Source organism: Narcine bancroftii, chromosome 3 (assembly GCF_036971445.1).
Source record: "Narcine bancroftii isolate sNarBan1 chromosome 3, sNarBan1.hap1, whole genome shotgun sequence".
Classification (NCBI taxonomy): domain Eukaryota; kingdom Metazoa; phylum Chordata; class Chondrichthyes; order Torpediniformes; family Narcinidae; genus Narcine; species Narcine bancroftii.
The window spans coordinates 160,417,905-160,427,907 of NC_091471.1; the positions used below are offsets into that span (position 1 = coordinate 160,417,905).

The following is a 10,003-nucleotide window of genomic DNA, read 5'->3' on the forward strand; positions in this document are numbered from 1 at the left end:
CAATTTATTTAGCATCATTTTCCCCAGTCTGGTTCAGAAGCTGCAAGATCAGTCCCTAATAACACCACCCTTTCTATGTAAGGTCATGGTTTCTTAACCTTAGGTGTGCCTTTGTCCTATCCCAGGAGGACAGCTTGGAGGTTAGCTCCTTTGCTGTGGAGACTGACCTGAACTGGCTCCTGGTCAGGTGAAGATTAAGTTACCTCCAAAAGACAGTGCAGTGCATTGTTTCTTTTCACAGGCAACTGGTCCTTTGGGTCAGCTAAAAGCCCAGAAATATGCTTCTGTCTTGCCATGTGCAAGATGACCTTACCTTGCTAATTCTCAAACTCTTCCATTTTTCCATGCGGACGCTCCAATCCAAAGCGCCCAGAAGATATCCTCTGTTCTGTGCAAACCTTGCTGGTCTCCAGTGCAAGCAACAATGGAATGAGCCCAGCTGCCAAATTTTAGGCTACTGGAGCACATGCTGAGGGACACATTGAAGCTCAGTGCAGCTACTGCAAAAGATCCACTATGTAACCCCTTGTCCACTACGGCACACTGGGTCCAGAACCCCTGGAAAATTTCCTTTTACTGCCTAGTAATGGAATGTATGCAAAACAATCAATTGAATCCTTACCTCTGTTCCTCTCTCCAAAAAATGCTGTTGGGTGCCCACGTTGACCAAGCTTTGAATTTGAAGTAATGCCATTTGCCTGTGTTTGGCCCTTATCCCTCTTAACCTGTCCAAATTCCTTTTGAACATTCTAATTGTCCTGCCTCTACTTCTTTTGGCAGTTCATTCCGCACACCCACCTCCCTCTGAAAATGTTGCCCCTTGCATCCTTTTTAAATCTTTCTCCTCTCAACACATCTATGCTCTCTAGTTTTCAACTCCCCTACGTTGAAAAAAAAGACAATTCATATCTTCCTTATGTATCCTCTTGTTATATTATAAACCTCAATAAGATCACCCCTCAGCCTCCTGTGCCATAGGGAGAAAAGTTTTTCCAGTCCATCCAGCCTTTGCTCATAGATCAATCACTGCAGAAATGATCACGTTCAAACCTGGAGATCAGACATTGAGAGAGCGCACAGAGGTCCTGCATAAGAAGAGGGAGGGAGGCACCATCTCAATGTGCACCCATCATTTGTCTTTTTGGCCACCACCAGCCATACCTTGGAACTGTCATTGATTCCTGTATGGGCCTCAGGATTCTCAAAAGCAATGTGGGTGGGACTTGTAAGAAAACAGAAATGACCACATCTCCCAAGCAATCTGTTGGCCGCAAGTCCTGGTGCCGTGAATGGCACCAGAAATTTTTCTCCTTAGACTCAACTTGGGAAAGAATGAGGATTGGAACTAGGACCATGACTACAAAATCAAGCTCAAATTTACTGTCATATGTACCAAGATGCTGTGATATAGGTTGATTTGCAAGCAGACTGGTTAGTCAGTCATCTCATACATAGTACAAGTAAGACCCACTACAGAGGGCAGAGATACAGAGAAATTAGTTTGTACAAAGTAAAGGCAACATCATTTCAGAATTTTGGGGCTCATTCAGGAGTCTGATAGCAGCAGGAAAGAAACAGCCCTTGAATCTGGTGGTGTATTGTTTCACATTCATGGATCTTCTTCCTAACTGGTGGTGGAGGGTTGGGGGGGGGGGGCTTGATGAAAACGTGGCTGAGGTGGGGTGAATCTTTCAATAGGTGGGGTGAGTTTCCTAGGCAGTGGAAGTTAGATCTGGAGGGGAGAGGGGGTGAGCCACATTCACAACCCTTTGCATTTTCTTATGGTCTTGTTTCAGTGTTAGTATAAGAAGGTTCTTCATGACTGGAAAATTTCTAAAGTTGAGCTTCAAGTGAAGGGGGTCTCAGCAAAAGACCTGCTGCCAATGGAACAGAGGTTTATAAAGCAGATGAATCCACCATTTCAAGCATTGGAGGAGCTGTTTTCAGTGAATGTAATACCCAACACATTTCTTTTAGAAACATGGATGCTTTTAAGGAGCGATATGCAGCCTTGGTCATGAACTGTAGACATGGGGGAAGGTATTTGTTAGAAGATGAATTGTCTTCCACATATGCATGTCATTGGTATCATTAACTAGGATGGCAGTTCAGCCAAGGCTGATGTTCATACCATAGGCAAAGGTAAATTACTCACCCTTGACATGTTTTGAGATATTTCTAGTTCTGTTTTCTGTGTAAAATGACAAACAAAACTAAAGATCTGGAAGGTGCTGTCTGAGATTGGGGGTGGGGGCAATTCAATTTTAATGCCCCACCCAATGAGAGCAGAAGGTACTTCTGAGATGAGATTTGCAAGAGGAGCAGAGGGGCGCAGCACTCTTTGGAGAGCTATTTCAAAGAGCCGACATCAGCTTGATGGGTGGAATGGTCTCCTTCTGTGCTGAAGGAGCCTGTGATCTGTAATCAAGATGACAGTCCTCCCACATTACTTTAATTAAGTCAAGTTTTCCCTTTAGAAGAATGTTGCAGACTGATGATTATTCCTCGGCTGACAAATTATTCCTTGGCTGACACAGCTGCTGAGCATCTTTTCTGTCAAACAGCTCATTGTGCTTTGCACAGTTAATTGCTTCCTAGCAACTAGTGGAACAACAACAGCAGTCGAAGAATGGAACTGTAGCAGTGCTTCAGTGCAGAAGGAGGCCACTTGGCCTGTTGTGCCCATGCTTGCTCCTTTTTACAGCTAGTACTGATGCAGGATAAATGACCTAAAATATTGATTATTCCTCTTTCCACAGATGCTGCTTGACCTGCTGAGATTTTTCACCAACTTCAGGTTTTGTTTCACAATTCCTGCATCTGCCATTTCATTTTTAAAATGTCCTTTTAGAGCTAATCTACTTTTCCCCATATTCCTGCAAGTTATTCTCCCTCCAATTCCCTTTCAGATACTATTTGACTCTGTTTTCACCTCCCTCACAGGTAATAAATTTCAGATTTAGCTTCTGATTGAGGATATTTCCTTTTATGTAGAGGATACAGCACAGAGAAAGGCCCTTCAACCCACTGTCAACCATCACCCTATTTACCTTGATTCTACATTAATCTAATTTCATTCTCTCCAGATTCTACCAGCCCTGAAACCCATTAAAGAAGAGGAAGCGCTTGTTGTCTTAAGGGAAATGAGGGTGGAAAATTCCCAGGACCTGGCAAGGTATTCCTTTGGTCCTTGAGGGAGACTAGTGTGGAAATTCCAGCGGCCTTGGCAAATATATTTAACATGTCCTTGGTCATAGATGAGGTGCCGGAGCATTGGAAGGTAGCTAATGTTGTCCCATTGTTTAATAAAGGGTTTAAAAATAATCTGGGAAATTATACACCAGTAAGCCTGATATCAGTAGTTGCTAAATTAATGGAAGATGTTCTAAAAGATTGGATACACTAGTATTTGGATAGATAGGGACTGATTAGGGGTAGTCAACATGGTTTTGTGCCTGATAGGTTGTGTTTAGCTAATCTTATAGAGATTTTCAAGGGGGTTACCAGGAAAGTTGATGAAGGAAAGGCTGTGGATGTTGTCTTGGTGAAAATTAGTAAGACCAAAACCCACATAGAAGGTTAGTCAAGAAGATTCAGTCGCTTGATGTTCACAATGTGGTAGTAAACCAGATTAGACATTGCCTTCATGGGAGAAGCCAGAGAGATGTAGTGGATGATTGGCTCACTGACTAGAGGCATGTGACTAGTGGTGTGCTTAAAGGATTGGTTTTGGATCCACTGTTGTATGTCAATAATATGATCTGGATGATAATGTGGTAAGTTGGATCAGCAAGTTTGCAGCTGACACAATGACTGGAGGTGTAGTGGACAGTGAGGAACACTTTCAAAGCTTGCAGAGGGACCTGGACCAGTTGGAAAAATGGGCTGCAAAATAGCAGATGGAACTTAATGCAAATAAATGTATGGTGTTGCACTTTGAAAGGACAAAGGTAAGAAATATATGGTAAATGGTGGGGCACTGAAGGTTCCAGTAGAACAGAGGGATCTGGGAAAACAGATACATAATTTCTTGAAAGTGGCATCACAGGTACATAGGGTTGTAAAGAGAAGTTTTGACATATTGGCCTTCATAAATCAACATGTAGAGTATAGGAGTTGGGATGTTGTAGACAAGTTGTACAAGACATTGGTGAGGACAAAACTGGAGTATTGTGTGCAGTTTTGGTCACCTGACTACAGGAAGGATATCAGTAAGATTGAAAGAGAGCAGAGAAGATTTACTAGGATGTGGCTGGGGCTTGAACAAATTAGTTTCAGGGAAAGGTTAAACAAGTTAGGACTTTATTCTCTGGAGCCTATAAGAATGAGTAGATTTGATAGAGGAATTCAAAATTGTGAGGGGTTTTGCTGGAATAAATGCAAGCAGCCTTTTCTTCTGAGGTTAAGAGAGATAAAAACTAGAGGACGTGGTTAAGGGTAAAAGGGGAAAAGCTTAAAAGCATCAGTAGGGGGAACTTCCTCATGTAGAGAGTGATGGGAGTGTGGAACACATTGATAGCTGAATTGTTGAATGCAAGCTTAATTTTTAAATTTAAGTAAAATGTGGACAGGTATATGGGTGAGAGAGGTATGTAGTGATATGGTCCAGCTGCAGGTCAGTAGGATGAGGCAGAATATAGATTGGCACAGACGAGAAGGGTCAAAGTGTCTGTTTCTGTGCTGTAGTATTCAATGGTTTTATTTCCTCCAGGTTATCTCCAGAGAGAACAACTTGCTACTCTCTTTTTACTCTATCAATCTAGCACAGTATCGTCCAACATTCCAGCCAGCTTCACGTATTCCCCTCTCCCTGCTTCTGTTTGTAACTCCCCACTCACCTCTCTCCATTCTCTAACTGACCCTTGCCACCTTCACCAACCACCCCCCACCCCCTCACCAACCACCACAATCAAGAACTTAAATAGCTCTTCAAATGTACCTCCTCTATTGCCCCTTGTGCTCATAATGTGGCCTCCTCTACATCAATGGAACTGAGTAGACAAGGTGGAGTACACATGGTTAGTCTGCAATGATTATCTTGAGCTATCACTTTTGCAGAATGTTAATATTCCTTCCAACTCCCACAAATGTCTGTCATTGGACTTCTTCAGAAGAAAACACAAATTAGTCCTGGTATCATAGTTATATGACCCTTCAGCAAACTCTTTCATAACAATCAAAGTGACTTCATGATTTTGTCCCATTTGTCTATGTTTAGTCCATATGTTGCTAATTCTTTCCTACCCATGAAGTTGTCAAATTAATTGTAATCATTGTAATTGTTCCCAGCTCTACCACACCCTCTGGCAACTCATTCCATACACCCACCACCCTCTGTGTGAAGAAGTTACCTCTCAGGTCTCCTTTAAATCATTCCCCTTTCACTTTAAACACCACTTCCCTGAGAAAAAACTGTGAGCATCCCGGTTATTTATGCCCCTCAAGATTTGATAAGACTTTATAAGGTAACCCCTCAACCTTCTTCACTCATGGGAAAACAGTCCCAGCCTATCTAGTCTCTCCATATAACTTAAGCTCACCCATCCAGACTCGTGAATTTTTTGTTCACCTTTCAAGTGACAACTTTTTGATTACTAGGCGTCAGAACTGAACACATATTTCGAAGGTGGTCTTGCCAACATCCAACTCAGCAGTAATATAATGTCTCAACTCTTGTACCCAATACTCCATCTGATGAAGCCAAGCTTACCATATGACCTCTTTGCCACTCTATCTGCCTGCTCTACCACTTTCAGGAAACGATGTGATTGTACCCCTCAGTCTCCCTTTTCTACAATACTCTCCATCGACTATGTATATCCTGCCTTATTTAACCTCTCAAAATGCATCGCTTTGCACTTGTACGAGTTAAATTCCATCTGGCATTCCTTGGCCCATTTTTCTAGTTGATCTGGCAATCATAGATAATTGTAGAGAAGGAAAAAGTGGAAAGATATGTATGGAACATTAGCATGGAGCAGATGGGCCAAATGGCCTTTTACTGCCCAGTGAACCTTTTCTTCCAGCTGTCTAGAAGCTTGTGCTTTCTTTAGAATAGAAGAGATCATAATACTGTATTGTGGTTTAGAAATGGAAATTTGTTAACTGACTGATAATGAAATGCAAATTATTATATAACTTTTGCCTCTCATTAATTTTCTCAACGTAAATTGGCTGCATCAGTGCTCGTGAAACACCAAATATTATCAACAACATAACCAAACCAAAGCTAACAGCACTAAATGCCATGCTAGTGAGCTTCAGACATCTAATGTATATTCATGCACAGTGTTATTTTCATCCGAAGCTCCTATCACACTAACATAAAGATATAATTGCATTTGTTTCATTTAAGCACTGACCAAATTTCACCTGCAGGTACTTAGCAAGGGAACCAGCATTTCTCACAGTCACCTGCAAGCTTATTATGCAGGAAATAAGTACCTGTTAAATGTTTGATTATTTTATTCAATTTTTCACAGAATTATAATGGCCTCTTCAATCACCAGTTGCTGCTGCTTCAATTCTTGGGCATTAATCAAGTGCGTCTCTCTCACTCTCAGGGTGTAACGCTGCTGGGTTAGCTTGTTTAAAATGGACGGAGGCAAAATGAGTAAGAGGAGCATTTAGACTGCGTGAGTGCAGTGCAAGAAGATGACAGGCTAAGGCATATCAGCTTGGGACAGTGCATAGATACATCATTTGTCCATCAATGGGCGAAAAAGCTGGTGAGATGAAACCTAAGGTGACAAAGAGTGGACCTTAGATTCCCAGTTAAAGGTCCTCCTTCAGTCAGTAAAGTGTGTAAATACAATTGTTTCTTTTATCTAATAATGAGTTAAACATTGATTAGGGGATAGACGTACCAGTAAAAGAACAGAACAGGGCCTCATCTCTTACAACAGAAGGCTGAGGGGTGAATTATCAGACATCATTTGAATGCTAACTGATCCAAAAGGGGTGGATGTAATGTGGCGGTGCACAGCACTCGTAGCGAACTGGTCCCGCTTGTATCACCACACTGGCGGAGCAGTCGCGAGAAGATGGTGCCGTCAGGGGACCTTTGTGCCTTATGGCGTAGGCCAAAGTGCGCGCCTCGGGTTAATGTGATGATGTCATGCCGACACAGGGGCGGAGCTCATGCCGCCCTTAAAGGGAGCGTGCAAAGTTTGAATAAACCGTTTGTTTGTAATTCTTATCATGTGTGCAGGAACTCCAAACCTGGCGATCCAGTGGGTGAGTATGTTCCTGGCACAGGGCAGAAGTGTCTTTCAGTGGGATGGCTTCCGGCCACCTCATCGTGCGAGTGGTTCACCTCACCGGCCCCAACTTGATGGACGAATTGCCCTGTGTCCTGCTCTGCATCAGAACAGCTCTGAAAGAAGACCTACAGGTATCGTCCGTGGAGCTGGTCCATGGCGCACTTCTGTCACTACCCGGGGAGCTCTTCGCCCCGAGTATTGGTTCCGCGACCGAGAATCAGACCTTGTTGGCAGATTTGTGGGGTAAGCTTGCCTCACTAGCGCCCCCACCACAGCAGTCATCCATCCTGCATCCCCAAAGAACTGGCCATGACTGATTTTGTTTTCGTCTGGAAAGGCCCACACCCCACGCCCCTCCAGCACCCCTACGAAGGCCCCTACAAAGTTCTGAAATGCTCAGGCAAGACATTCACCCTGGACATCAGGGGCAAGGTGGAGATATTCACAGTTTGCAGACTCAAGGGTCACACCTGGACCTTAGCCAGCTGATACTGACAGCCCGATCGAAACGACAAGGTCAGCTGCCCAAGGGGTGAGATGCATAAACTGGTTCTGGGGGGGTTGTGTGGCAGTGCACATCACTCATGGCGAACCGGTCCCGCTTGTATCACTGCACCGGCGGGGCAGCCACAAGAAGATGGTGCCATTGGGGGACCTCCGTTCCTCATGGCGTAGCACGCCTCGGGTGAGCGTGATGACATTACCGCCGACACGGGGGTGGACCTCACACCACCCTTAAAGGGCACACATGAAGTTTGAATAAACCGTTTGTTTGAAACCCCCATCGTGTTAGTGAGGTGTTTCATTCTGCATAGCAGTTGCTATAGTAGGGAGAGTGCTTGCACTTAAGAGGGAAGAGTTTCACCAGAAGCCTTTAATGTGAAACCTCCCAAGCCAGAGTGGCAAGAAGGCAGAACCTACTTTCACAAGGGAGAGGTTGAGGTGAATCTATGGACACATTTAAGCAGAAGGTTGTGTAGTCCAGACATCTCCTCCTGACATTTAATGGCATTTCCATCACTGACTCCTCCACTGTCAATATTCTGGGGGATTACCTTTGACCAGACATGGAACTGGAGAAGCTATATTCACAATGTGGTTAGAAAAGTAGGTTGGAGGCTTGGAATCCTGCGCTTCCAAACTCCCCAAAGCCTGTTCACCATCTACACTACTCATCAGGAGTGTGATAGATCCTTCCCCACTTGCCTGAGTGAGTGCAGCTTCAACCCCACTCAAGAAACTCAACACAGCAGACATTGGATAGACACACATTAACTCACTCCCAAACATTCACAGGAATAGCAGTTTGTCCCATCCACAGTATGTGCTGCAGCCACTCACTGGGACTCCAAAGACAGAACCTTGCAAAACCCTCCAAATCCAACAGCTAGAAGAACAGGAGGAGAAAAAGCATGGGGAACATTACCTGCTGGAAGTTGCCCTGCAAGCATCATACACCATACTGACTGGGAACTATAATCACCATTCATTCATTTGGCTGATGTGGTGCCACTTTTTAAGAAAGGAGGGAGGGAGAAAACGGGAAATTATAGACCGGTTAGCCTGACATCAGTGGTGGGGAAGATATTGGAGTCCATCATAAAAGGAGAAATAGCAGAACACTTAGTCAGTAATAATAGTATAAGGGCTAGTCAGCATGGATTCCATAAGGGTATGTCATGCTTGACTAACCTTCTGGAATTTTTTGAGGATGTGACAAAGAGGGTGGACTCGGGAGAGCCAGTGGATGTGGTGTATTTGGACTTCCAGAAGGCCTTTGATAAGGTACCGCACGGGAGTCTAGTGGGCAAGATCAGGGAGCATGGTATTGGAGGTAAGGTGCTGACATGGATAGGAAATTGGTTAAGAGATAGGAAACAAAGGGTTGGAGTAAATGGGTCTTTTTCAGAATGGCAGGATGTGACGAGTGGAGTGCCTCAGGGATCGGTGTTGGGTCCTTAGTTGTTTGTAATTTATGTTAATGATTTGGATGAGGGGATTATAAATAACATGAGCAAATTTGCAGATGACACTAAACTGGGTGGCGGTGTGGGGTGTGAGGAGGATGTAAGGAAAATACAGAGGGACTTGGACAGGCTGGAGGAGTGGGCGGCTAAATGGAAGATGAATTTCAATGTGAACAAATGTGAGGTTATTCATTTTGGGGGAAGTAATAGGAAAGCTGAGTATTATTTAAATGGAGACAAGCTAGGGAGTGGGGAAGTGCAAATGAATCTGGGTGTACTTGTTCACCGGTCACTGAAGGCTAGCATGCAGGTTCAGAAAGCTGTGAAGAAGGCAAATGGAATGTTGGCTTTCATAAAGAAGGGATTGGAGTATAGGAACAGCGACGCCCTTCTGCAGTTATACAGGGCCCTGGTGAGACCCCACCTGGAGTATTGCGTCCAGTTCTGGTCTCCAAACTTGAGGAAGGACATACTAGCTGTAGAGGGTGTGCAGCGCAGATTTAGAAGGTTAGTTCCAGGGATGGCAGGGTTGTCATATGCAGCAAGGCTAGAAAAACTGGACTTGTATCCATTGGAGTTTAGAAGGATGAGGGGGGACATGATTGAGGTATACAAAATCATCAGGGGGATAGACAAGGTGAAGTCTGATTACTTATTCCCAATGATGGGGGAGACGAGGACTAGAGGGCATAGTTTAAGAATACAGGGTAGGCCCTTTAGGACGGAGATGGGAAAGCATTTTTTTACCCAGAGAAGTGTGAATCTGTGGAATGC

At 44.1% G+C, this 10,003-nt stretch overlaps 1 protein-coding gene across 3 annotated transcripts in view; it reads left to right on the forward strand.

Annotated features, from left to right (window-relative positions):
* stpg2 (sperm-tail PG-rich repeat containing 2) overlaps positions 1-8,049 on the forward strand; it is a 715,538-nt gene extending 707,489 nt beyond the window's left edge. Inside the window, exon 18 of one of the 3 annotated variants that reach the window (XR_011353872.1) lies at positions 7,211-8,049. The gene's annotated coding sequence lies outside the window, so the exon portion shown is untranslated. The remainder of the gene's footprint in view (positions 1-7,210) is intronic. The other 2 variants (XR_011353875.1, XR_011353874.1) reach the window with 2 other exon arrangements.
* Positions 8,050-10,003: the final 1,954 nt, after the last annotated feature.